At 45.2% G+C, this 26,499-nt stretch overlaps 2 pseudogenes; both read left to right on the top strand.

Annotated features, from left to right (window-relative positions):
* The first annotated feature begins 10,665 nt into the window (after positions 1–10,665).
* Positions 10,666–18,909, top strand: LOC144930645 (up-regulator of cell proliferation pseudogene; annotated as a pseudogene).
* Positions 18,910–24,443: 5,534 nt separating this feature from the next.
* Positions 24,444–26,499, top strand: part of LOC140912874 (up-regulator of cell proliferation pseudogene) — a 75,082-nt pseudogene continuing 73,026 nt past the window's right edge.

The raw sequence follows: 26,499 nt of genomic DNA, 5'->3' as shown, positions 1-26,499 counted from the left end.
CTGCCCCTGGCCAGCCCAGCTGGATGTTTGAGCTGCACCCTGGATCTCCCCACTTGCTCATTATTGATTCTGGGGAGCGAGCAGGCCACCCAGTAAAACAGCAGAGTCTATTCCTCACCCCACACTGGGTTTTCCACACAGACATAGATTGTGAAACTATTTGATCTCCTAATCCGGCCTCTATTTCACTGGCTATGACATTTCACACGCTTACCACCATATTAAGCCCAATTGCTTGTCATTCACAAAAAGGTGCCATGGCACCTTCCAGAATGATAACCAGTTGTGATGGGAGGATACCAGGAAACAGAGAATCCACCTCTTCCCCAGGCCCTACGCTACCAGCACTCCCAGCTATCTTCGAGACACCACCGACATCCTGGGGAAACTACAATCCATCGGTGATCTTCCAGAAAAGGCCATCCTGGCCACCATGGATGTAGAAGCCCTCTACACCAACATTCCACACAAAGATGGACTACAAGCCATCAGGAACAGTATCACCGATAATGTCATGGCAAACCTGGTGGCTGAACTTTGTGACTTTGTCCTCACCTATAACTATTTCACATTTGGGACAATGTATACCTTCAAATCAGCGGCACTGCCATGGGTATCCGCATGGCCTGAGAGTATGCCAACATTTTTATGGCTGACTTAGAACAATGCTTCCTCAGCTCTCGTCCCCTAATGCCCCTACTCTACTTGCGCTACATTGATGACATCTTCAACATCTGGACCCATGGAAAAGAAGCCCTTGAGGAATTCCACCATGATTTCAACAATTTCCATCCCACCATCAACCTCAGCCTGGACCAGTCCGCACAATGGATCTACTTCCTGGACACTACGGTGCTAAGAAGGGATGGTCACATAAACACCACCCTATACCGGAAACCTACTGACCGCCATGCTTACCTACATGCCTCCAGCTTTCATCCAGACCACACCACACAATCCATTGTCTACAGCCAAGCTCTACGATACAACTGCATTTCCTCCAACCCCTCACACAGAGACAAACACATTCAAGATCTCTATCAAGCATTCTTACAACTACAATACCAACCTGCTGAAGTGAAGAAACAGATTGACAGAGCCAGAAGAGTACCCAGAAGTTACCTACTACAGGACAGGCCCAACAAAGAAAATAACAGAACGCCACTAGCCATCACCTTCAGCCCCCAACTAAAACCTCTCCAACGCATCATCAAGGATCTACAACCTATCTTTAAGAATGACCCATCACTCTCACAGATCTTGGGAGAGAGGCCAGTCCTTGCTTACAGACAACTCCCCAACCTGAAGCAAATACTCACCAGCAACCACACACCACACCACAGAACCACTAACCCAGGAACCTAACCTTGCAACAAAGGCCGTTGCCAACTGTGTCCACATATCTATCCAGGGGACACCATCATAGGGCCTAATCACATCAGCCACACTATCAGAGGCTCGTTCACCTGCACATATACCAACGTGATATATGCCATCATGTGCCAGCAATGCCCCTCTGCCATGTACATTGGCCAAACTGGACAGTCTCTATGTAAAAGAATAAATGGACACAAATCAGATGTCAAGAATTATAACATTCAAAAACTGGGTTGGAGAACACTTCAATCTCTTTGGTCACTCGATTACAGACCTAAAAGTGGCAAGTCTTCAACAAAGAAAAACTTCAAAAACAGACTCCAGTGAGAGACTGCTGAATTGGAATTAATTTGCAAACTGGATACAATTAATTTAGGCTTGAATATAGCCTGGGAGTGGATGGGTCATTACAGAAAATAAAACTATTTCCCCATGTTTATCCCCCCACCAGCACCCGCTGTTCCTCAGATGGTCTTGTCAACTGCTGGAAATGGCCCACCTTGATTATCACAACAAAAGATTTTTTATTTTTTGTTTTTTTCCCTCTCTCCTGCTGGTAATAGCTCACCTTACCTGATCACTCTCATTACAGTGTGTATAGTAACACCCATTGTTTCATGTTCTCTGTGTATATGAAATCTCCCCACTGTATTTTCCACTGCATGCATCTGATGAAGTGAGCTGTAGTTCACGAATGCTTATGCTCAAATAAATGTGTTAGTCTCTAAGGTGCCACAAGTCCTCCTTTTCTGTTTGTTCCAGATGTTAGTCTCCCTCACTGTCAAAAATGTGTGCCTTACTTCTCATCTGAATTTCTCTGGCTTCAACTGACAGCTGTTGGTTCTTGTTTTGCCTTTCTTGGCAAGATCGAATTAGCCCTGCCCCATGAAATCCGATCTCCCTGTCCTGCTGGGATCCCTCCAGCCAGGAGAACCCAGTAGGGGCCTCCTAGCTGTTTGTCTGCTGGGCTGGGGATGTCAGGTGCACCAGAGGCATGCAGAAGTGAGTTCATCAGCCCGGCGTTGGGCTCAGGGGTTTGGCCTTGGCAACTTCTGCTCCAGCCACGTCTCTGGGTGTCTGGGCTAGGGGCTTCTGACCCCCGTGGCTGCAGCCAAGGCTGGGGTGCTGAGCTCAGGACTTTCATGCCCCTCCCCACTGCTCTCGGCACTCTGGGTGTCTGCCTGGCATCTGCAGCTGGGGCTCAGGGCATCCCTTGCAGTTCCTTCTGGGGCTCAGGGGTCCATTTTTAAGGATGCCCCCAAATTGGTCCTTGCATTAATTTGCCAGGGGACTAGTAGGTAGGAGCCCCCAGCTGAGGTGCTCTCAGTAGCAGGGACCCATCCGCACATCTTAGAACCTCCTCTAACTTCAGAAAGATTCTTGGCTGCTGCCCTCAGAGCCCAGGTCTGAAGGCAGCACAGAAGTGAGCGTGGCAATGCTGTAACCCCCCTACAACAACCTCTGAACTCCCCCACGATCCCATTTTGGTTGGGACTCCCAGCAAACGAAATATCATTGAGATGGACATGTTCCAACGAGACAATTCAATTAAGAGTAGGATACCAGAGGAGGAAAAATCACTTTTGTCGTGGCAATGAGGGTGGCCCATTTCAAACAGTTGACCAGAAGGTGTCAGTAAGAATAGGGGGAAATTAGTATGGGGGAAGTTAGGACTTTTGGCTGCAGAATTTTATTTCATTTTTTTATGAGATTGTGTCTTTTAGGTTTTCTGGCACACAAGCAGAGCAGTTAGAGAAAAACATAAATGATTCTTGCTGGAAGTTTGCAATGTCTCGCTAATTTGTTTCTTAAGACCAGAATAAAAACACATAAGAACCCCAGAATCAGAAGGAGAGAATGTAAGCTTCTGCCTATAACAGAGAGGCACAATTCACTGGGTACCTGCTGACTGACTGCTGCTACACCCCCACTGAGCTGCTTAGCATGCAAGTAGGTCCAGGAACCGTGCCCAAAATTTAAAGTCACAATATGCAATTTTAACACAACCACAAATACACCAGAGCATCCAAATTTTCTGTTTTACAAGGTCTCTCCTTGTTTTGGAACACTGGTTTCTAAACATGCCATCGGGAATTTGAATCAAATTTCAGCTACTAATTAGCATGTGTGTGGAACAATCACTAATGTGCATTCGGTGTTATGTTGTAGGTTTCTTTAGGAAATCTGGGGAAACGGGAGCACTGGGAAAGCCTGTTTCCCTCCCCCCCCGACACACACACACTGCACATTCGCTGCCCACTGGTGCTGCCTGAGCAGTAGCATTGTGACATCAGAGATAATCCACCACTCAGCGCTCCCTGCCTCCAGCTCCTTGTCACACCTGGGGAGAATGACTAGCCCCTGGCTGCCATGGCAACAGCTACCTTTGACAACTGATTGTCCCCTTATGACCAGAACATCATCACAGAAAGGAAGTTTGTAATGAAACAGGACCAGATTTGGATAAGCAGGACAGTCTCCTGCTGGGCTCATTTGGGTTTGTACTGTGGTACTCTACAGTGTTTCTTTTCAAAGAGCAATTGTTTGCTACTTTCCTTTGTAAAGGCTCAGTGAAAATAAGATGCAAAATTCCTGCTCTTTTACTTGGATATTGTTTATCTGCTTCTTACAAATTGAGGATTAGAGCTTAGAACTTTCACTGATACTGAAGTTGCAGAAAATGAGTTTTATTTTAATACAGTTTAATTTCATTACTTTCTATACTCTGATCAACACAGCACGGAGAGGTGAAAAGGGACCTTCACAAAGATAAGAATGGCAATAAAATATATACTGAAAACAACAGATGAGTAAGAGCTTTATTGCTTAAACCGCACATATATAACAGATGTTCTTTCTATTCAAAAACAAAGGAAATTAAGAAACCAAAAACCCTTCATTTAACACTTCTTAGGTTAGCTTTCATCAATAAATTAAACCATCAAATAATTAGGAAATACAAAGTCAAGGTTTAAAAAGGATTAAAAGGTTACAAAGTTTAGCATTTTTAGGTTAGCAAATGTCCAAATAAGTGTTGCCGTGGTACCCTTAATTCAGTCCTTTTGTGCCTTTGCCCGATGATGGAGACGTTAATTACATGATCCCATGTTATTTTTTTCCCTCGCGACTCCTGCCTTATTCAGTGCACAGAATTCTCTGCCCTGTGGCTGTGTATTGAAGGAGTCTGTTGTCTGCAGGATCCCTGCCTCATTTATTGCAGAGTTAATGTTTCATGGGCAATACTCATTCTGGTATTTCCTAACTTGAGAGTACTTGACTTCGTAGCCTTTGTCCTAATTTTTATGGCTTACTTTACTGAGGAGACCAACCTTTATGACAAAGGTGGGTTTTCTTTTGTTTTTTGTTTGTTTTTTGGTGATGTATCCGTTATTTATCTCTTCAGTACCAATCGTGTGTGCTTAACAAAATAGAAAAAGTAAGGACACTCCCTAAAACTGTTACGAATTATACCTGATAGGACACGCACACAACTGCTGCGAATTATACCTGGTAGGACACGCACACAAATGCTACGAATTACACCTGGTAGGACACGCACACAAATGCTGTTATGAATTATACCTGATAGGTCACACACAGTTCGAATCTAGGCTGAGGCACATAAACAAAGTCCACAACTGCAGAGTTCCCACAAAACACCAAGTTTATTGCGCTCGAGCGTGGTGCCTCCCTGCTAGCCAGGAGGGGACCTCGAATACAGATTATACAAAGATTATATACTTTTTAGAAAAGCATATTGCCCTCCTGCATTGGAAACCTTAGCCAATAAACAAACCCTTTTCTTATCTACCACCTATCCCTGCTTGGTGCATTCCTCGTGCTAAACCAGTATGTTAATTACACAGCATGGTCCTAAAGCCATGCATCAGGAACTTTTATCATCAGGATGGGAGGCCTCACATCACAGGCCAGGAGATAGGGAGTTAGAGACTGACAAAAACCAGATACTGGGAGTCAAGGCAGGCTGGAGACAAGGAGGAGGATTTTCACAGGGATGCAGTGTCTAAGGAACACTCCTCCTGGTGCATGATGTGCTTGCTTTTAGACAATGGTGGGCCCCAAACCAAAATGGAGTCACATGTGCTAACTTTTCCTTAACAATACAAAGACTTTATGATCTAAAGAAGATGGACACATACAAAGAAAGCAGGATATGTAAGGACTACTAATTTCTTTCTTTCTTTCTTTCTTTCTTTCTTTCTTTCTTTCTTTCTTTCTTTCTTTCTTTCTTTCTTTCTTTCTTTCTTTCTTTCTTTCTTTCTTTCTTTCGATGAATAGTTGTCACAAATATAAAGGGAAGGGTAAACCCCTTTAAAATCCCTCCTGGCCAGAGGAATAATCCTCTCACCTGTAAAGGGTGAAGAAGCTAAAAGTAACCTCGCTGGCACCTGACCAAAATGACCAATGAGGAGACAAGATACTTTCAAAAGCTGGGAGGAGGGAGAACAACAAAGGGTCTGTCTGTCTGTATGATGCTTTTGCCGGGGACAGAACAGGAATGGAGTCTTAGAACTTTTAGTCAGTAATCTAGCTAGGTATGTGTTAGATTATGATTTCTTGAAATGGCTGAGAAAAGAGCTGTGCTGAATAGAATGACTATTCCTGTCTGTGTGTCTTTTTTGTAACTTAAGGTTTTGCCTGGAGGGATTTTTCTCTATGTTTTGAATCTAATTACCCTGCAAGGTTTCTATCATCCTGATTTTACAGAGGTGATTCCTTTACTTCTATTAAAAGTCTTCTTGTAAGGAAAATGAATGCTTTTTCATTCTTCTAAGATCCAAGGGTTTGGGTCTGCGGTCACCTATGCACATGGGTGAGGATTTTTACCAAACCTTCCCCAGGAAGTGGGGTGCAAGGGTTGGGAGGATTTTGGGGGGAAAGACGTGCCCAAACTCCATTTTTTCAGAAACCCAGATAAAGTTTGGTGGTGGCAGTGGAAATCCAAGGGTAAAATAATTTTGTACCTTGGGGAAGTTTTAACCTAAGCTGGTAAAAGTAAGCTTAGGAGGTTTTCATGCAGGTCCCCACATCTGTACCCTAGAGTTCAGAGTGGGAAAGGAACCTTGACAAGTGGAAATCCAAGGGTAAAATAATTTTGTACATTGGGGAAGTTTTAACCTAAGCTGGTAAAAGTAAGCTTCAGAAATTTTCAATTTCAGTAATTTCAGATTTACTGCACACTGGAAAGGCCATGACCACATTATAGAGGAAGAATAACGTATTTAAAATAGGGTTCAGAGTAGCAACCGTGTTAGTCTGTATTCGCAAAAAGAAAAGGAGGACTTGTGGCACCTTGGAGACTAACCAATTTATTTGAGCATATAAATAAATTTGTTAGTCTCTAAGGTGCCACAAGTATTTAAAATACTTAATTTTAAAACAATGTTTAATTTTTAATGCTGAACTCATCAATTTCATTTAAGGTCAGGTAGGATGGGTATCTGAGGTGGACACACATTGAGTATATATCCCAAACAATTCAGAAAAGCCATTTTTGGGAAAAAGCAATCCAAAATATTTCTGTGTCCAGTGTATCCATAAGCATTTTTTTCAAGAAATAATGTATTGAGGTTGAGCTGCTGAAAGCACGTTCTCTACCTGTTGATTTGAACCCATCACTTTTCTCTTTGAATCCCTCTGCTCACTCCTAATCTGATATTCAATCAGACTTAAATTATTGGTCACCTTTTCAAGGAAACTCTGTCTCCTACCTAGATGAGCTTTACCCTTGTAAAGAATTCCATTTCATTGTGGCAGACAAGAGTAAATGTTGACCACAGTCTTTGTCCTGTAGCGTTAGTTGATTTTTTAGATACACTAGGCCAAGGCCATTGAACACCTTGAAGATAAAGACCAAGATTTTGAACTTGAATGCTACTGCATTTCAACCTTGGAGGGTTCACCTGGTGCATAGGGAATGGGATTTTTTTAATTATGAGGCATTTGTGTTTCATCAAAGAAGAAAATCTTCTACAAAGGACCAGCTGTTGTGAAATCAGGTTTTCTCCAAATATTACTCCTGGAGGAATTCTGTACTACTGTAGGCATGCATAATTAATGAGCCATGCATATCTTTAATTTTTTGTGTAGAAAAAAAAGCTTCTGCCAAAATGTTGCTGCATTCCACCTTTTGCCCACCAGAGGGCACTGTGTCACAAGAACAGCAGCAGATACCCGCAGAAAATAATAATTACCACTGGGGGGGGGGGCACAGGAGAAAACCTTTTGTAGTGATAAGCAAGGTGGGCCATTTCCAGCAGTTATCAAGAAAGGTTTTCTCCCCCCCCCCCCCTCCGCCCTGACTCTCCTGCTGGTAATAGCTCATCTTAAGTGAGTGTGTATGATAACACCCATTTTTTCATGTTCTGTGTGTACATAAATCTCCTCACTGTATTTTCCACTGAATGCATCCGATGAAGTGAGCTGTAGCTCACGAAAGCTTACGCTCAAATAAATTGGTTAGTCTCTAAGGTGCCAGAAGGACTCCTTTTCTTTTTGCAAATACAGACTAACATGGCTGATACTCTGAAACCTGTCAATATTCCTAGAGATTATTCTCAGATTTCTGACAAGCATAGGGTTATCTGCAGCGTAGTTGTAGCTGGGTAGATCCCAGGATATTAGAAAGCCAATGTGGGTGAGGAAATATCTTTTCTTAGACCAACTTCTGTTGGTGAGAGTGACAAGCTTTTGAGCCACAAAGAGCTCTTCTTCGGGTCTGGGAACATTACTCCCAATGTCAGAGCAAAATGCAAGATGGAACAGATTGTTTAGCATAAGTAGTTAGCACATATTGTAAGGGACCATTCAAAGTAGAGTGGGCCATTAGCACCTCTGCAAACATAGGAAAAAAAGAGGGCGTTAGTGGATTACAGATTGTTTTAATAAACCATAAATCTAGTGTCTCTGTTCAATCCATGATGTCCATGATCCACGATTTGGTGTCCAGCAGAGTAATGAATGTAAGCTCCCTGGTTCTTCTTTTCACAATGCTGGGCAAGTTTCCTTTGAGGATTGGGACTGATAGGTCAGATATAGAGTGATTACTTTAAGAAAAGTGTTCACCCACAGGTGATAGGGTGTTTTTGTCTTTTATCATTTTCCTGTGTATATTCATTTGAGTGTATAGTGGTTATCTGTTTCATCCATATAATCATTATTCGGGCATTTAGTGCACTGGATGAAGTGTGCTACATGTGATAGGCATGTATAAGATCCTGGAATCTTGAAAGGTGTTTTGTGTGGAGTGTTGATCATGATAGTAATGGAGATATGTCTGCAAGTTTTGCATCTATTGTTCTGGCAGAGTCTGGTGCTGCTTTGAGTGGGTGTGTCCTGGTCTGTGGGGAGCTTCCTCTTGATGACGAGTGTTACCTGGGGTTTTCAGAACCCACAACAGGGGCAACTTAACTATTTCACTCCATGCAGTGTCAGGAATCAATCAATAGGAACACAGCACTTCTGTCTGATCAAGGATTAAATGCAAGTAAGTATGCTCTTATCTAACACTGCAGTTTATTAGATTTAAGCATACAGAGACATAAGCAATAGGTTTAGAACATCCCAGATATTTTTCCTAACATCTCGAATGGTATTGAGTAATTAACAGCAGGTTTGTAGTGGCCAGTTGCTCACCCACCAGGGAGAAAGGGTGTCAGAAAAAAGTGTCTCAAGATGGCTTCAGAGGACTGCTCCACAATATACTCTATTAGCTAATCTTTTATAACTAACTTCTACAAAACACATAGGTCATAATGACCCCAACTGGATCATCTCTTTTCTAACTTTCAGTCAACTTTTCATATCAGAGGTGCCTAGATTCAAAGTTTTCCAACCACCAAGGTTTTCAGTCTCAGTTGTTTACTTGTCTGTCCCCTCCTCCCATTCTGATTAGCAAAAACTATCAGCTAGATATGACCTCGCTTCTAAAAGCCTCTCTCCAACTGAACCCTTAACTATGTGGTGTTCTATTTCATTAATTCCTATTGGCAGAATGCACATAATATGGTTGCAATTAGTTTGATCACATAATGGGGTATACATATCCCTCAAACCAGGGCAACAATGAGTTTGAAGAGATTGTTTGAAGACCAGAAGAGATGATTCTTGAAATATTTCTTTCATGATGGGGTACCCATCGCGTATGGGGTGTAGTTGTTTACACCCATTGGTGGTTACACTAGCTTTACTGTATGGGTTCCAGTGCGGGGTGGTAGGTGACAAATAGGGGTATGCAGTGAGAAGGGGGTTTATTTCTGTACTGAAGCAGGTTCTCCTGGGGTATTTGGGTGGCCTGTTGCATGATGCAATCTACTTCTCTGATGGAGTGTCCTTGTTTGGTGAAGGTGGTTTTAAGTGAACATAAGAACGGCCATACTGGGTCAGACCAAAGTCCATCTAGCTCAGTATTCTGTCTTCTGACAGAGGCCAATGCCGGGTGCTTCGGAGGGAATGAATCAAAAAGGTAATCATCAAGTGATCCATCCCCTGTCACCCATTCCCAACTTCTGGCAAAGAGAGGCTAGGGACACCATCCCTGCCCATCCTGGCTAATAGCCATTGATGGACCTATCTTCCATCAATTTACCTAGCTCTTTTTTGACCACTGTTATAGTCTTGGCCTTCACAATATCGACAACAAGTGTGTTAAGCCAGGGATAGTCAATAGGCGGACCATGGGCCAAATCCGGACTGCGAGATGCTTTTGAATGGATCCCACAATGTTTTTATTTGTTTATTATCATTATGGGTTTCTCAATTTTTTTTTCTTGGAGTCTGGACCTTGACTATACCTTGACCAAGAAATTTGGACCTTGACAAAAAATAGGTTATCCCTTCATTAAGGTATATATCACTTACTTTCTCCTCAGAGCACATTCTGTGGTATCTGAGTGGCTTTCAATAACATATTTCTTGGTATGGTTGGGGTGGTTACTAGATCTATGAAGGTAGGTGTGGTGATCCATGCGTTTCTTGTATATGGTTGTCTGTAGGGTTCCATTGTTGAAGCTGATTGTGGTGTCCAGAAGTTGATGCTAGTGTGGGAAAGCTCCAGAGAGAGTTTAATGGATGGGTGGTGGTTGTTGAAGTTGTGGTGGAAGTCTGAGGGAGTTTAAGCTGTCTTCCCATAGGATGAAAATTTCTCAGGTATATCACTGGTTTCATGATGCACTTCTCCAGAAATTCTTCTTCAGGATGACCCATGAAGAGGTTAGCATATTGGGGAGCCATCCTAGTACCCCTGGCTGTTCTCATGCTTTGGACAAAATGTTTATTGTTGAAGGTAAATCTATGACAGGCGAGGATGAACTGGATGAGTTTGGTATGTGTTTGGGATGGATAATTGATGGTTGTCCATTGTCTTTTAAATATTTGGGGCAGGCAGCTATCCTGTCATTGTGAGGGATATTGGTGTATAGGAAAGTGACATCCATGGTGGCAAGGATGGTATTCTGAGGAAGGTTGTTAATACTGTGGAGTAGAGTAGGGCTCAAATGTACTTGAGCCATCCAGCTACTGTGAGAGTGGACTGTCTGGAAAGACTCTTGCCTAGGCTCACAGCACATGCACGTTTCAATCTCTTTGGCTCATGTGTGTTTGCATGCAGTGTTCTAGAAAGCCAAAGGTTTCCTTTAATAGATGTTTTCAGTATTGCTTCCTCAAACGGGCAGTCAGTGCCACACACTGGCTGAAATAAACGATGAGTGACTGAGATCAAGTAGGGGATGTTGAGCTCTGTGGTGCACAATCCCCTCCATTATAAGACTGCTGATTTTGCAAAATGCTGTGTTTTTGACGAGCTGTGTCTGGGGAACTCCTTGCTCAAATGACCCCAAAATTTGGGTCACTAACCCTATCCTGTTCCCCCATGAGACAACAAATTTCAAGTCAGTCCAAGTAAGCATGGAGATCTTACAGCACTTAGAAGAATTAACATTTAAGTAGAAAGGGCTTCTCAACCTAAACTAAAGCAGAGCTGGTGCTTCATTACAGAATCATAGGACTGGAAGGGACCTCGAGAGGTCATCAAGTCCAGTCCCCTGCCCTCATGGCAGGACCAAGCACCATCTAGACCACCCCAGACAGGTGTTTGTCTAACCTGCTCTTAAAAATCTCCAATGATGGAGATTCCACAACCTCCCTAGGCAATTTATTCCAGTGCTTAACCACCCTGACAGTTCGGACATTAGGAAAAATTTCCTATCTAAACTTCCCTTGCTGCAATTTAAGCCAATTGCTTCTTGTCCAATCATCAGAGGATAGGAAAATAATTTTTCTTCCTCCTCCTTATAACAACCTTTTAGGTACTTGAAAACTGTTATCATGTCCCTTCTCAGTCTTTTTTTTTCCAGACTAAACAAACCCAATTTTTTCAATCTTCCCTCATAGGTCATGTTTTCTAGATCTTTAATCATTTTTGTTGCTCTTCTCTGGACTTTTTCCAATTTGTCCACATCTTTACTGAAATGTGGCACCCAGAACTGGACACAATACTCCAGTTGAGGCATAATCAACGTGGACTGGAGCATAAGAATTACTTTTCATGTCTTGCTTACAACACTGCTGCTAATATATCCCAGAATGATGTTTGCTTTTTTTGCAACAGTCTTACACGGTTCACTCATATTTAGCTTGTGGTCCACTCTGACCTCTAGATCCCTTTTTGCGGTAATCCTTCCCAGGCAGTCATTTTCCATTTTGTACATGTCCAACTGATTGTTCCTTCCTAAGTGGAATATTTTGCATTTGTTCTTATTGAATTTCATCCTAGTTACCTCAGACCATTTCTCCAGTTTGTCCAGATCATTTTCAATTATAATCCTATCCTCCAAAGCACTTGCAACTCCTCCCACCTTGGTATCGTCTGCAAATTTTATAAGTGTACTCTCTATGCCATTATCTAAATCATTGATGACTGTATTGAATAGAACTAGACCCAGAACTGATCCTTGCAGAAGCCGACTCGTTGTGCCCTTCCAGCATGACTGTGAGCCATTGATAACTACTCTGGGAATGGTTATCCAACCAGTTATGCACCAACCTTATAATAGCTCCATCTCAGTTGTATTTCCCTAGCTTTTTAATGAGAAGGTCATTTGAGACTATATCAGATGCCTTACTAAAGTCTCGATATACCACATCTACCGCTTCCCCCTATCCACAAGGCCATCACCCTGTCAAAGAAAACTATCGGGTCGGTTTCATATGATTTGTTCTTGACAAATCCATGCTGACTATTACATATTGCCTTATTATCTTCTAGATGTTTGCAAATTGATTCCTTCATTATTTGCTCCATTATCTTTCCGGGTACAGAAGTTAAGCTGACCGGTCTGTAATTCCCTGGGTTTTTCTTATTTCCCTTTTTATAGATAGGCACTATATGTGCCCTTTTCCAGTCTTCTGGAATATCACCCATCTTCCATGACTTTTCAAAGATAAGAGCTAATGGCTCAGATATCTCCTCAGTCAACTCCTTGTGTATTCTAGGATGCACTTCATTGGGCTCTATTGACTTGAAGACATCTCACTTGTCTAAGTAATTTTCAACTTGCTCTTTCCCTATTTTGAACCTACCCCATTTTCACTGGTGTTCACTATGTTAGGCATCCAATTGCCACCAACCTTCTTGGTGAAAACCGAAACAAAGAAGTCATTAAGCACGTCTGCCATTTCCACATTTTCTGTTATTGCTTTTTTGTCTTCATTGAGTAATGGGCCTACTCTGTCCTTGGTCTTCCTCTTGCTTCTAATGTATTTGTAGAATGTTTTCTTGTTACCGTTTATGTCTCTAGCTTGTTTGATTTCCTTTTGTGCCTTGGCCTTTCTAATTTTGCCCCTACATACTTGTGTTGTTTGTTTGTATTCATCCTTTGTAATCTGACCTAGTTTCCACTTTTTGTAGGACTCTTTTTTTTATTTTTAGATCATGGAACATCTCCTGGTTAAGCCAGGATGGTCTCTTGCCACTCTTCCTATCTTTCCTGTGCAGTGGAATAGTTTGCTCTTGTGACCTTAATAATGTCTCTATAACACATAATAAATGGGTTAATTTTTTATCAGGTCCAAATACCCTAACACTGCACTGGAGACATTACCGTACCAGGACTGGCCTGGAGGTGTCTTCGCATTAGCTCCCCATGTTGCAATGTGGGTAAATTTGCTTTGTAAGTAATGACAGTACTCACAGCTCCCCAAAAGGACAGAGGAAGTAGCGTGAGTGAAGGGACTGATTTGGTCGCTGGGAAGTAAGCAAAGCCACAGTGCTGTTAGCTACACCTGTAAAAGACATGTCCCAGCAAAGAGATGGAGGAAGATATGAAGAAAATCAAAAATAAGTCTTCCCAGAAGGTGTAATCTGCACTGACTGCTGAAAGGGAAATAAAGGGTCAGATCCTCCGGATGAGCCATTGATGCCCAGCACAGCTCAGGGTGAGGGGTGAAGGCTACCATCACAGCCACCTGATCCTCAGACTGCCAGGCACCAGTCTGATCCTGAGCAGCAGCTTAGAGCAGCCAAGGGATCATTCCAGCTTCTGGGATCACCACAGAGACAGGGTCCTGAGTCTATGCCCCCTCCTCCAGTAGCTGTGAGCTGGGATGTCATAGAGCTGGTTATACTGGAAGATTTTCGAGGAAATTCTCAGTTGGCCACTTAAGCCATTTTAAAGTGGACTTTGCACTGCGCTGAGGATAAGGATTGGGATCAAACAATGCAAACCAACCTAGTGGAGTTCAAAGTGGGCCAGAACTATGTTTTATTTGCATGGAAGTAATCCCATTGGCTTCATTTTTGTTAAACCAATATAAGTAAGAGAAGAATTGAATCCAGGATGTATAAGTCATCTGTTACTTACTGGGTACTGCTTTTCTTTAAATTACAAACATCAGGCTGTCTATGGAATGAGTAAACTGTATATAAAGTCACCATTTTCTACTCTGAAATTTTGGTTTGTTTTAACTTCCTTCTGCAGAAAGAAGTAAAGCATTTCAAGATGTTCTGTCCAGATTAAACCTGGAGAAGCACAGAAGCATCAAGATCAGGCTGAGGGATGTTTTGGAGATCTGCCCAGAAAGCATCAAGAACAGGATTCCAGAGGCATTAGGTGATTTACCTTGGCATTTCCTGAGGAAGGTCATAGCTCTGAATGGGACGGCCAGAAATACAAGCATTGGGCACAAGGCTCCTGCAGAAGAAATGGATGATTATGAGGAGAAACTGCATACTGATGGCACTTTCTGTTTTAGTGACACTGAGATGAAAGTTTCTCTGCAATCTCTTGATGTTCTTTGTGCTGTTCTGCTTTGCTCAGTTTCCTACAGCAGGAGATCCTGTCCAAAATGTCCATGTGCCAGTTTGCCCTCCCTCTGCTGCTACCCACCCTCAACACCCCCAAGGGCACCCTATTACTGTGGGCCATGAGGGACATTGTGAGGAAGTGGAGGCCGCACTCCCTGGCAGAGAGCAGAGGGTTCAGAGAGGAGAGCCTGGTGCTCACAGAAATGCCAACGATTTCTTTTGTGTGGATGGGGAGCTACAGCTTCTCCAAGTCCCAACTCCTCAATGAGGTTCTCAGCCCCTCCCAGCAGCACCATGATTTCTTTATCCATCGGGACATGGAGTCTGGGAACTTCCTTCAGAAAATCGCAGATGGGCTGGTTGAGATTTCCTGGTATTTCCCTGGGGGGACGGAAAATTCTGATCTTTTCCCAGAACCCATTGCAGTTACAAATTTGCATGGAGACATTGAGTCCCACTGGCTACAGTTTAGCTTTTTAACAGCGGTCTCCTCCGCAGTGTTCATAGTTACCGAGAGCATCGGTGAGAAAGAATACGAGCTGTTGTCATCTCTGAAAAAATCCAGCTCTAAATATTACTTCATCCTCAACTGCAAGAATAAGAAACCCAAAGAAACTCTGGGATTTCTTAATAAGCTGTCCTCAGTGTTGAAACTGAGCAAATCACTAGTACTGGTGAAAGATAGTATCATGAATAATGCAGGATTTGTGGAAAAAGGTGAAGTCCACCATAGGAACCATAGTGAATTCATCTCCGAAGACAGTGAGTTTGGGAGCCATGGCTGTGACGGCATGTGACCTGGGAATCCAGGTGGATGAGGAGTGTCAGGCATGTCAGTGTGCGAGGAAATATACTGAAGAAATCACTGCAGAAATAAGAGATGGGGCAAAATACAAAAGGGAAATGCTGAGCCTGCAAGGAGACCCATGGAAAAACTTGGCTAAATTGGAAAAAGAGATGTGCCTAATGAAAAGGCAAGGGGACGTGGCCATTGAAGACTATAAATCTGCACTGAAACAGAAATGGTTAGAGATACGTAGACAGCAGAATCAGTGTGACCGTACTAATGGTTTGACTAAGTTTATCAATGGAATAGTACAGTTGAATCCAGTGGAGAAACATTACTTTCTGAAATGGATGAAATTTAGCCTGGATAAAGAAGGGAAAATGGAAGAAAGCCAAAGACAATTCTCCCATCTCCCATGCACAGCAGCTGACCTGATGCTGGAAGGGTTTCCTGTGGAGCTGATCGATGGAGATGCCTCCAACATCCCCATGAACTGGGTAGTAGATGTTCTAACTCATCTCCATATCAGACTAGGGGGTAGATCCAGAATGGTGGTTATAACAGTGCTGGGAGTGCAGAGCACTGGGAAATCCACTCTTCTCAACACCATGTTCGGCCTGCAGTTTGCAGTGAGTAGCGATCGATGTACGCGAGGAGCGTTCATGACACTCATTAAAGTTACAGAAGCTGTTCAGGAGCTGCTTGGCTGTGATTTCATCCTGGTGATAGACACTGAAGGTCTGAAGGCCCCTGAACTAACAGCACTGGAAGACAGTTATCAACATGACAATGAGCTGGCCACTCTGGTGATTGGACTGAGTGACATCACCATCGTTAACATGGCCATGGAGAATGCCACAGAAATGAAGGATGTTCTGCAAATTGTGGTCCATGCATTTCTCAGAATGGAGGAAATAGGAAAACAGCCAAACTGCCAGTTTGTGCACCAGAATGTCAGTGATGTGTCTGCTCATGATCAAAATATGAGGGACAGGAAACACCTCCTGGAGCAGCTGAATGAAACGACCAAAGCTGCAGCAAGGATGGAAAAGCAAAGCAGGGAAATGACATTTTCTGATATTATGGAGTATGACCCAGAAAAACACAATTGGTACATGCCTGGCTTGCAGCATGGAGTCCCTCTCATGGCTCCCGTAAACACTGGATACAGTGAGAGTGTGTGTGAGCTAAAGAAATACCTGTTTGAATTCATAGAGAACCGTTCACGGAAAAGAGCTGGAAAGGATATTCCTGATTTTATTGTATGGTTGAAGAGCCTGTGGAAGTCAGTGAAACATGAGAACTTCATCTTTAGCTTTAGAAACAGCCTTGTAGCTGAAGCCTATCACCAGCTGTCTGTGAAGTATTCTGAATGGGAATGAGGTTTCCGCAAGGAGATGTATCTCTGGATATCTGAAAAAGAAACTTTTATCCAGAATCAGCTGCCAGAGACACTAGAGGGTGATCTCTTTCACAGCTTAAAAATGGAAGCACAAGGGAAGCTACAGCAGGGAGAACAGAAGCTCTTGAATAACTTAGAACAGTATTTTAAAGGTGAAGCTCCAAATTTGAACCTGATAGAAAAGTACAGAGAAGATTTCAAAAGGAGCGCAAATAGCCTCAAAAGAAAACTTGACAATTATTCAAGCAGTAACTGTGAGGAAGCAATTCGAATACGAAGAGGACAGCACAAGATAGACAATATCCAGTCTGGGTACAAGCAGAAAATTGAAGGGGAAGTTGACAGACTCTTGGCTGAATGCCGAAACAGAGAAGATAAACTAGACAATGAGAAACTGAAAAAAGAATTTGAAACGATGTGGCGAGAAACCTTGTCAGAGTTAACGCTCTGTACTTTACAGAAATGTCAAGTTGTTCAAGATATGGATCTCCAGCTGAGAAAGGATCTGAAGCACAGAGGGGGTGCTGTCAGACAGATACTGCAACATGCAAAAAGCCTGCTGGATTACAGAATGAAGTCTTTCACAATGAAGAAGGAATACTTAAACCTAAAATGGACCAGAGCAGTTGCAGAATACTTCTCACAGGAATGTTACTGTAAAACTGAAGAGCTTGCTCTATCTTTAATGACTGAATGCAAGAAATACATTGAAGAAAAAGTTAAATCCAAAACAGACTATGATGAAACCTATTGTGGAGAACTGCTGCATATGGTTAATGAGAGGTTAAAAGAGGAGGAGATTGAGAAACTTCACACTTCTCCTTTGTTTGAAGTTGACCTGAAGCTTCACGTTTGGGGGAAGCAGCTTGGGCATTTCAGAAGATGCATGAAGATTTTATCAAAGAAAATGATCCTCAGCAACATCTGGAGAAGCTGAAACCTCATTATTTCTCCATATTTACTGATCTCCATTTGGAAAAGAAAGAGAGCCAAACGAGGGCGAGGAATTTCTGTGATCAGTGTCTCAAACCTGCCCTGGTGGGTTATGTCAACAAAAGGCTCGGACTAGAAATAGTTGACAATTTTCTCAGCAGTGAACAGGCCCTTGAATACACCAGCCGAAGCTTCTTTCAGTTCTTTTTGCTAAAGAAGCTGCTGGAAGAGATGAACTTTGACAACTATGTGAAATAGATAAGTAACTATGAAGAGTTTGTCAAATCCTGGATACAGAGATGTCTGATAGACCACTATGGAGGGAAGGCAAGTTTGAGGGATTTGGAGAAAGGGATTCTATCCAGAATAATAAATAAAATCAAGGGAGTTCTGAAAAACTCCATAAATAAAAACAATAACACAGTTTCTGCCTTTTTAGACAGCTTTTGCAAAGAGCTGCAGCAGGACCTGGCCATTTCCAGCAATAGCTTAGTTGGAGTACAGTTTAAAACCACAGCAAAAATTGAGCAGCTTTCTGGTAACATTGAAATCTTCCTTCTGGAGCTGGAACAACAAATCTTAACCCAGTTTAATCATTTGGAACTTGAGACCAAACTCTCCAGCCTGCCAGTGAAACCCCAGGATGAGATCTTCAAGCGAGTGTTTGGCTGTGGGAAGCAGTGTCCGTTCTGTGAAGCCCCCTGTGAAGCAGGAGGCACTGACCATAAAGAGCATTTTGTATCAGTCCATCGACCCAAAGGGTTAGGGAACTTCAGGGATTGTGATTCACAAAAGCTTGAGCATTCCATATGCTCCTCTGATGTGGTTTCCAATCGTGAATTCCAAACTGCAGCCGCAGATGGGAAATTTCATCCCTTCAAAGATTACCGCCATTACTACCCAGACTGGCACATTCAGCCTGGTCCCAATATTGATGCTTCTGATTTCAGGAAATTTGTTTTCAAATCATTCAGTGACCAGTTAGCTAGAGCGTATGGTGCTAAAGCAGCAGATCTTCCAGGAGACTGGAAAAATCTAACTAAAGAGCAGGTGCTGAAGAGCCTAAAGGAAGTGTTTTACATGAAATAATAGACATGCCAAGAGTCTCTTTAAATAGGATACACTTCAACAAAACAAAACCCTTAATTTTAAAAAATGGAATATGAACCAATCTGACAGCCTATACCGTTTTTTAAATTGAAAACTAAAAAAAAAAAAAATCAATTGCAGGTCACTTCTTCCAGTTAGTGCAAGGCTGCTGCACAGGAACAGCCATACCAAAGCAAACTGATAGTCCATGTATCCCTGTGTCCTTGCTGAACCAGAATAACAGCCCATCTAGCCTGGTATCCCCACCTCTCTGCAGTACTGGATCAGACCAATCACCCATATAGCCTAGTATCCCACATCCTTGCTGTATTGGATCAGACCTAAAGGCCATCTAGCTCGGTATCTCATCTCCCTGCTGTACTGGATCAAACCAGTGATCCATCCTGTCTCTGACAGTGGCCATTACAAGATGTCTCAGTGGGAGGTGCAAGAAACCATCTAATGGAAATTGTATAGAAACGTTTTTAGAGGAGAAGCTTCTTCCTAACATAACTATGTAAACAGGGTCCGAATGAGTTCTCCCATGACAGCTAGCTGGGAGCGGGAGAGACTTTAGGAGGAAATTGTATTTACATGAACTCACCTACTCTGCCTAGATATCCAGCAGATATAGAGGTGTTGCTCAAAGTGATCAATATTGACTTGTGTTGGGTTACAGATCACTTTAGTACTGAATGAAGGGGTAGTGAAATGTTGTTGTCAGTGTTGTTGCATTTATTGTATAAGTAAAGGGGAGCAGAATTGTGCTTAACCTGTCTCAAATGAGGGGTCACCCTCAGCTGAAAGGACTCATTAAGCCAGGTGCTTGAATGCCTGACTCCTGCGAAAGTAAGAGGGGTGAGGAGAGGTATCTCTGCCAGGAGGAGTGAACTCTCCCTAAGGGTCCCTGGTCTGGTTTAACCTGTTTCTCCCCACTGTTCAGGAGATAGGGCCTTTTGTTATTTTAAGTGCTCAAAAGAGCTGACAATTACTTGTGGCAGGACAGCATTTCTGCCCAGCCTAATAGCTGAAAATCACTAAGGACTTGGCTACACTTGTGAGTTAGAGTGCATTAAAAGCAACCCCGGGCACCCTAACTCATGACCCATCCACACTGTCAAGGCACGTAGAGCACCTGGACTTTGTAGCGGGAGTGCCTCTGGAAATCCACCTCCACCAGAAGCATAATGCTTGGTGCATCTCGGCTGAAACGCCCCAGCGTCAGTGTGAACGAGGTGTTGCATTACTGCGCTCTGATCCGCCTCCAGAAACGTCCCCTAATCCCCTTAAGTCAAGTGGCCACTCTTGTCATTGTTTGGAATCGGCTGTAGGAATGCGGATATGTCCTTTCAAAGCGCCGTTTCTGACAGCTGGAATGCTTATCTGCTCTGGGACAAAGCAAACCATTACTGTGGAATGTTGCTTGAGAGGCAGGGAGAGGGGAGTCTGCTGCTGTCTGAACTTACAAGACAGCATGCTGACATGCTCTCATCCCCCCCCCCAAACCCACTCTCTCTCCCCCCACATACACACAACACACTCCCTGTCACACTCCACCCAACACCACCCCATTTGAAAAGCATGTTGCAGCCACTTGCATGCTGGGATAGCTACCACAATGCACTGCTCTGTGGCCGTTGCAAGAGCTGCCGTTGTGCTGGCATTGTGAACACACAGCAGCACTTTCCCTGCAGCGCTCTCTGAGGGGCACTGCAGCTCCTGGAGCTGTACATCTGACAGTGTAGACATAGCCTAAGTTACATCAGTGAAACTTTCTTTATTCAAGACAAGGGCAGATTCAGGACCTGAGTATTACATAGTAGGAAGTAATTACTTTAGAATAGGCTGTAAACACAGATAAATGATTGGCATGTATGTTGAGTGTTTAAACTGAGTCTCTCCCCCCCAAATAAGAATCTGTTGAAGACAATTAAACTGCTATATTTAGAGCATGACTGTCATTTACTCTCCCTATTGTGCATTAAGAAATTAGGATTCTTGTTTTAATGTAATCACGCATAAGAAACAACAGAAAACCATTTACAGTTAAACAAAATAAACTTGGGAACAGACTTTTTTGTGGTGGCTTATTTATTTTGAAATGTTGCCTTGAAACTTTTTGTTTTATTTAGCCCTGAGAGGAAGGATAGTGGGTGAGGTCAGCAAACATTTCAGGAGATGTGATGCTTCCAAAGTACAAACCCAAGATCCCAAGCAATACAGGACCCCTTAACATTTAAATGAGCCCTTCTGAGAGGCCTGATGCTGATAAGAACGACTGACCTCATGAAAAATGGGCTTTGTTTTCTCATTTAAACAGTGAGAACATTTCATGGAGCCCTGAGCTCTCACTTGGGGAGGGGGTGGGGGGGTGGAGACCCAATGCGGCACAAGTTAGTAATCGCTGTGGTGGGATAGGCAGGGCCAGCTGTGGAGTCAATGGAGCAACCCCCAGGTGAAGCAGTTCAACCCCAACCCAAAGACTGGATTTTCCACAGTTACAAGGGAAATTAGATAACTATACACACATACACACAAACAGACCGAAATATGTAGGGTTAGAAATCCCCAGTAACAACACTGATGGCCCAAACTCTCTGTAGTGACCCCAACCCGTGACACTCCCTCTCTGTGTCCCTTCTCGGCAGTGGGGCTGTGAGTGTAGCTGGATTGGGCAGTGGCTCCGTCTACTGTCCCACGGGGGAATCTCTTCTCTTCATTGCCACATGCCACGCAGTTGCCGTACTCTATCTGTCAGCCCAGCTGCTCAGTGGATTTGCCCATGTCACCCGGTTTCAATTGTTCCTTTCCACATAGAATCATAGGACTGGAAGGGACCTTGAGAGATCATCAAATCCAGGGGTTCTCAACCTTTTTCTTGCTGTGGCCCCATTCAACATCCTATAAGAACAAGAGGGCCCGGCAGGGGGTAAGCGTGGGCTCCAGGCCAGGGGGACACACTTGGGCATAGGCATAGTTTTACTTCAATTTTTTTTTGGTGGCGGGGGGGTAAGGAAGGCCTGGCATGGCTCATCCCAGCTCCACACAGCAGGGTCCAGGGAGGATGTGCCATCTCCACCCCCTGACTCGCTCAGGAGGGCACCCAGCTTGTCTGGGCTCTGGGGGGATGCAACCAAAAATGTAACTGAAAGGGGGGACTCAGTTCAAAAAGTTTGAAAACCGCTCAGGTGCGGGCAGGAGGTTAGTTAGGGGCTGTGTGAAATGAGGGGAGTAGCTCAGGGTACAGGGAGGGGATAGCTAAGGGCTGTGTATGGGCAGGGGGTAGCTCAGGGTGCAGGCAGGGGGTAGCTATGGGCTGTATGCAGGCAGGGGGGCTTCCAGTGCAATGCCCAGCTTCAGGGGCAAGTCACTGGGACTCCTGGCTTCAGCCTCCCTGCTGCTCCTGGCTTGTGGGGGAGGGGAGGTTTGTCGGCTCGAGCACCGCGTTGCTCCTGGCTTGGAGGGGGTGTGGGGACCCTGCCGGCTTCAGCCCCACCTAGCTTCTGGCTGTGCCACTCCTGGCTTGGGGGGGATGGGGAGGGCACCGCGGGCTTCAGCCCCGCGCCGCTCCTAACTAGAGCAGGGGGCCCACTGGCTTCAGACCCGCACCGCTCCTGGCTTAGGGGGAAGGGGGGGGCAGGCTTCAGCACTGGGGCTCCAGGTTTCAGCCGTGGGGCTCCGCGGCCCCCCTGAAAGGGCTCACTGACCCCCAGCTGAGAACCACTGATCTAATCCAGTCCCCTGCACTCATGGCATGACTAAGCATTATCTAGATCCTCCCGGACAGGTGTTTGTCTAACCTACTCTTAAAAATCTCCACTGATGGAGATTCCAGAACCCCTCAGGCAATTTATTTCAGTGCTTAACCACCCTGACAGGAAGTTAGCCATTGATAGCTACTCTCTGGGAATGGTTTTCCACCAGTTTTGCACGCATCTTATAGTAGCTCCATCTAAGTTGTCTTTCCCTAGTTTGTTTATGAGAAGGTCAGGTGAGACTGCATCAAAAGCCTTACTACCGTCAACATATACCACATCTACAGCTTCTCCCCATCCACAAGGCTCGTTACCCTGTCAAAGAAAGCTATCAGGTTGGTTTGACACGATTTGTTCTTGACAAATCCATGCTGACTATTACTTATCACCTGATTATCTTCCAGATGTTTGCAAATTTAGAGCTTAATTATTTGCTCCATTATCTTTCCAGGTACAGAAGTTAAGCTGACTGGTCTGTATTTCCCCAGGTTGTCCTCATTTCCCTTTTTATAGATGCCCATTTCCAGTCTTCTGGAATCTCTCCCGTTTTCCATGACTTTTCAAAGATAATCACTAATGGCTCAGATATCTCCTCAGTCAGCTTCTTGAGTATTCTAGGATACATTTCATCAGGCCCTGGTGACCTGAAGACATCTAATTGGTCTAAATTTTTTACTTGTTCTTTTCCTATTTTATCCTCGGATCCCACCTCATTTTCACTGGCATTCAGTATACTAGATGTCCAATTACCACTAACCCTCTTCTTGAACACTGAAACAAAGAAGTCATTAAGCACCTCTGCCATTTCCACATTTTCTCTTATTGTTTTTTCCCTCTTCATTGAGTAATGGGCCTACCCTGTCCTTGATCTTCCTCTTGCTTCTAACGTATTTGTAGAATGTTTTCTTGTCACCCTTTAAGTCTCTAGCTATGATCTGTTTTGTTCCTTGGCCTTTCTCGTTTTGTCCCTACATACTTGTGTTATTTATGTTCATCCTTTGTCGTAATTTGACCTAGTTTCCACTTTACGTACAACAATTTTTTGATTTTTAGATCATTGAGGATCTCCTGGTTAAGCCAGCATGGTCTCTGGCTATACTTCCTATCTTTCCTATGCAGTGGAATAGTTTGCTTTTAGGCCTTGTAGTGGGGCAACTGCCCCACTCCAGTAAAACAGGGGTTAAAAGCATCCCTGGAGAGGGCTGTGGCTGGGCTAGGCTGATTTGGGAAGCAGCCACAGCTGTGGCCAGCTCAATCAGGGTCCAGCTGGCCCTTATAAGAGGGCTTGGGGCCAGAAGTGAGAGGAGTATCACTCTAGCCCTGGAGGGAGAAGGGCAAGGTGCCTGGGAGCAATGTACCTGAAGTGGAGCAGTGCTGGGGAAGGGCAAAGGGAGCTGGGGAGCAGCAGCCTGGTTAAATCCCCAGGCTGAGGCCTTGTTGAAGGCCTAAGAAAGGTACTGGGGAGGCAGAGGGGCAGCCTGGGGATAGGCAAAGGCAGCAGGTCCTACCCCCTCGCCAATGATGAGTAGCCATTACAGACTGCAGTCTGCCCCAGTGAGCAGGGGCTAGATGATGACTGGCAGTAGCCACTGAGGCAAGGTGGGTTTAGAGGGTTGGGGGTTCCCCTGGGAGGGGAGACCCAGAGTGTGGGGGTACAGCTAGGGGGCAGCACCCCAAGGTAAAAGGGCACTGAGGTCCAGGAGGGATATGGGGGCCCTAAGGCAGGCAAGACACCAGCCTGCAGAGGGGGCTCCCAGTGCTGAAGAGCTAACTTCCAAGATGACCAGCAGGAGGCGCTATGCCGGTGAGCCTTCGCCTTGCTACAGGCAAGTAAAAATGTCTCTGGAAAACTGCTAACTCTTGAACTGTTTTTCCCTTTAGACTTGCTACCCAGGGATCTTACCTACCAACTCCCTGAATTTTCTTAAGTCAGCCTTCTTGAAAGGCAGCACCTTGCACAGACACATTGAATGTTGCCTGACATTATCAAGCTCTTTTTGAAATTCCTCACAATCCACCCAAACAAAAGAATTCGGTGGCCCGGGCAAGTTTTCCTATCTCAAGTTTTTAGTCCATTATTCCAGGTCAATAATAAACACAGAGAACACGACCAATCCTAGTGTTGCCACTCAGGGCCTCCCACTCTCCAGGTGATCATTAATTCCCACCTCTCCCCATCCAATTCTTACACCTCACATATGGGCTCTGTCTCTCCGCTGCTCCCAGCACTGGGCTCTTCTCCCCTTCTGCTGCTGCACTGAGGCTCTCCGGCCTCCCTCCTTGGGGCGGCTCAGGTCTCCCTTCCCACAGCTCGGCCTGGGGGTGATGGGGCAACAGGTCTCCTGGGGCAGGGACGCTGCAGGGGCTTGGGTGACCAGATGTCCCAATATTCAGGGCTTTTTCTTCTATAGGTGCCTATTACCCCCCCCACACACTCTGTCCCGATTTTTCAAACTTGCTATCTGGGCACCCTAGCAGGGGCTGGGGCTGCAGTGCAAGCAGCCCCATCGTGCGAGTTCCCCACCCCAGGGCAGAGGGGCCCAGCTGGGCTGATTTGGGGGGAGGGGGGGCAGGGGGAAGCAGCAACAGTTCCTGTAATCTGACCTTTCCCACACCCTCCCCCCACAAATCTCCCCATGGGTCTTCTACTAACCCCTCCAAATCCTCTCTACTCCCCTGAATCCGCCTCCTGACACCCTGCCTCGCCCTGCACCTCCTGCCCTTCAGTCACCCCCAAAAAGCCTTTTCCCCCTCCTGTCCCTCATGCCCCCTGAACTGCCACCTGCCGCCTCCTGCTTCCATCTCTTTCGCTTGCCCTTTGGACGGCACCCGCCCCATTCTGCTCCCTGCCCTGAAGCAAACAACCCCCCGCCCTTTGGCTTGATAACACCCCTCCCCTGCTCCAACCTCTGTGCCCCCAGCCCCAAACCGCATGGGGCTGGGAGGAGGAGAAAGTCCTTGCCTGCTAATAAAGCCAGTTTGTGCCCCACAGCCCTGCCTTGGGGAGGGAGGGAGTCAGCCTGAACTTCTCCCCCTCCCCAACACTGACCCCTGTAAACTGCCCCTGAACTTCCCCCTCCTCAACAATCCCCTCAACTCTGCCCCCCAAATCTACCCCATGCCTGGACTCTGCCCCTCCCCCATCCTGGCCCCCTCCTCAGTCCCCCTAATGAGCCCTGTATGAACCCCCAACCCCCTCTGCTCCCCTGAACCCACCTCCTGACCCCTGCAGCCCCTCCTGCACCTCAGCCCCCCCCTGAACTGCCCCCTCCCTTCCCTAGTGACCCCCAGCTCCACAGGGTGACTCTGCTGTGTCGGTTTAACTGTCACCCCAGGACATGCCAAGCTCCCCTCCCCCCTTACAGCCACCTGGGCCCTCATTAGCCTCGGGGGTGGGAGCTAATTTGCACAGAGGATAATGGAGCAGCCAATCAGGGGCTGGCCTGGGTGCCGGGGGGGCTATAAAGGGCTCCTCAGGGCTTGCAGACCCCTGGGCAGGGCTGTGGCTGTGCTGGGAGCCCAGGCTGCAGGGTCAGGGAGGGGTCTGGGCCCAGCCCCAGAGCCGGCAGGGGAAGCGGGAGGCTCTGGTGCTGCGCAGGGTGGGGCAAGAGCTGGGTACAAGAGGCCCCAGTCACTGCAGCTCCCCCTCTGTGGGGCTCCAGGGGAGAGGTCTGGAGCATTTGTCACACGCTTGGGATCCCCCCTGTAAGGGAGGACAAACTGGGCTTCATTCATACCCCAGTCTCAGTCATAATGCTGGGGTAACAGCGGGGGCCCCTTTCATAAATCACCTCATTATTTTTAGCTCTTTGTTTCATGGGTTGCAAGCTTCCCA

The sequence above is a fragment of the Lepidochelys kempii genome, chromosome 6 (genome assembly GCF_965140285.1).
Source record: "Lepidochelys kempii isolate rLepKem1 chromosome 6, rLepKem1.hap1, whole genome shotgun sequence".
NCBI classification, from domain to species: Eukaryota; Metazoa; Chordata; order Testudines; family Cheloniidae; genus Lepidochelys; species Lepidochelys kempii.
This window is presented reverse-complemented; position numbering and strand designations above follow the sequence as displayed.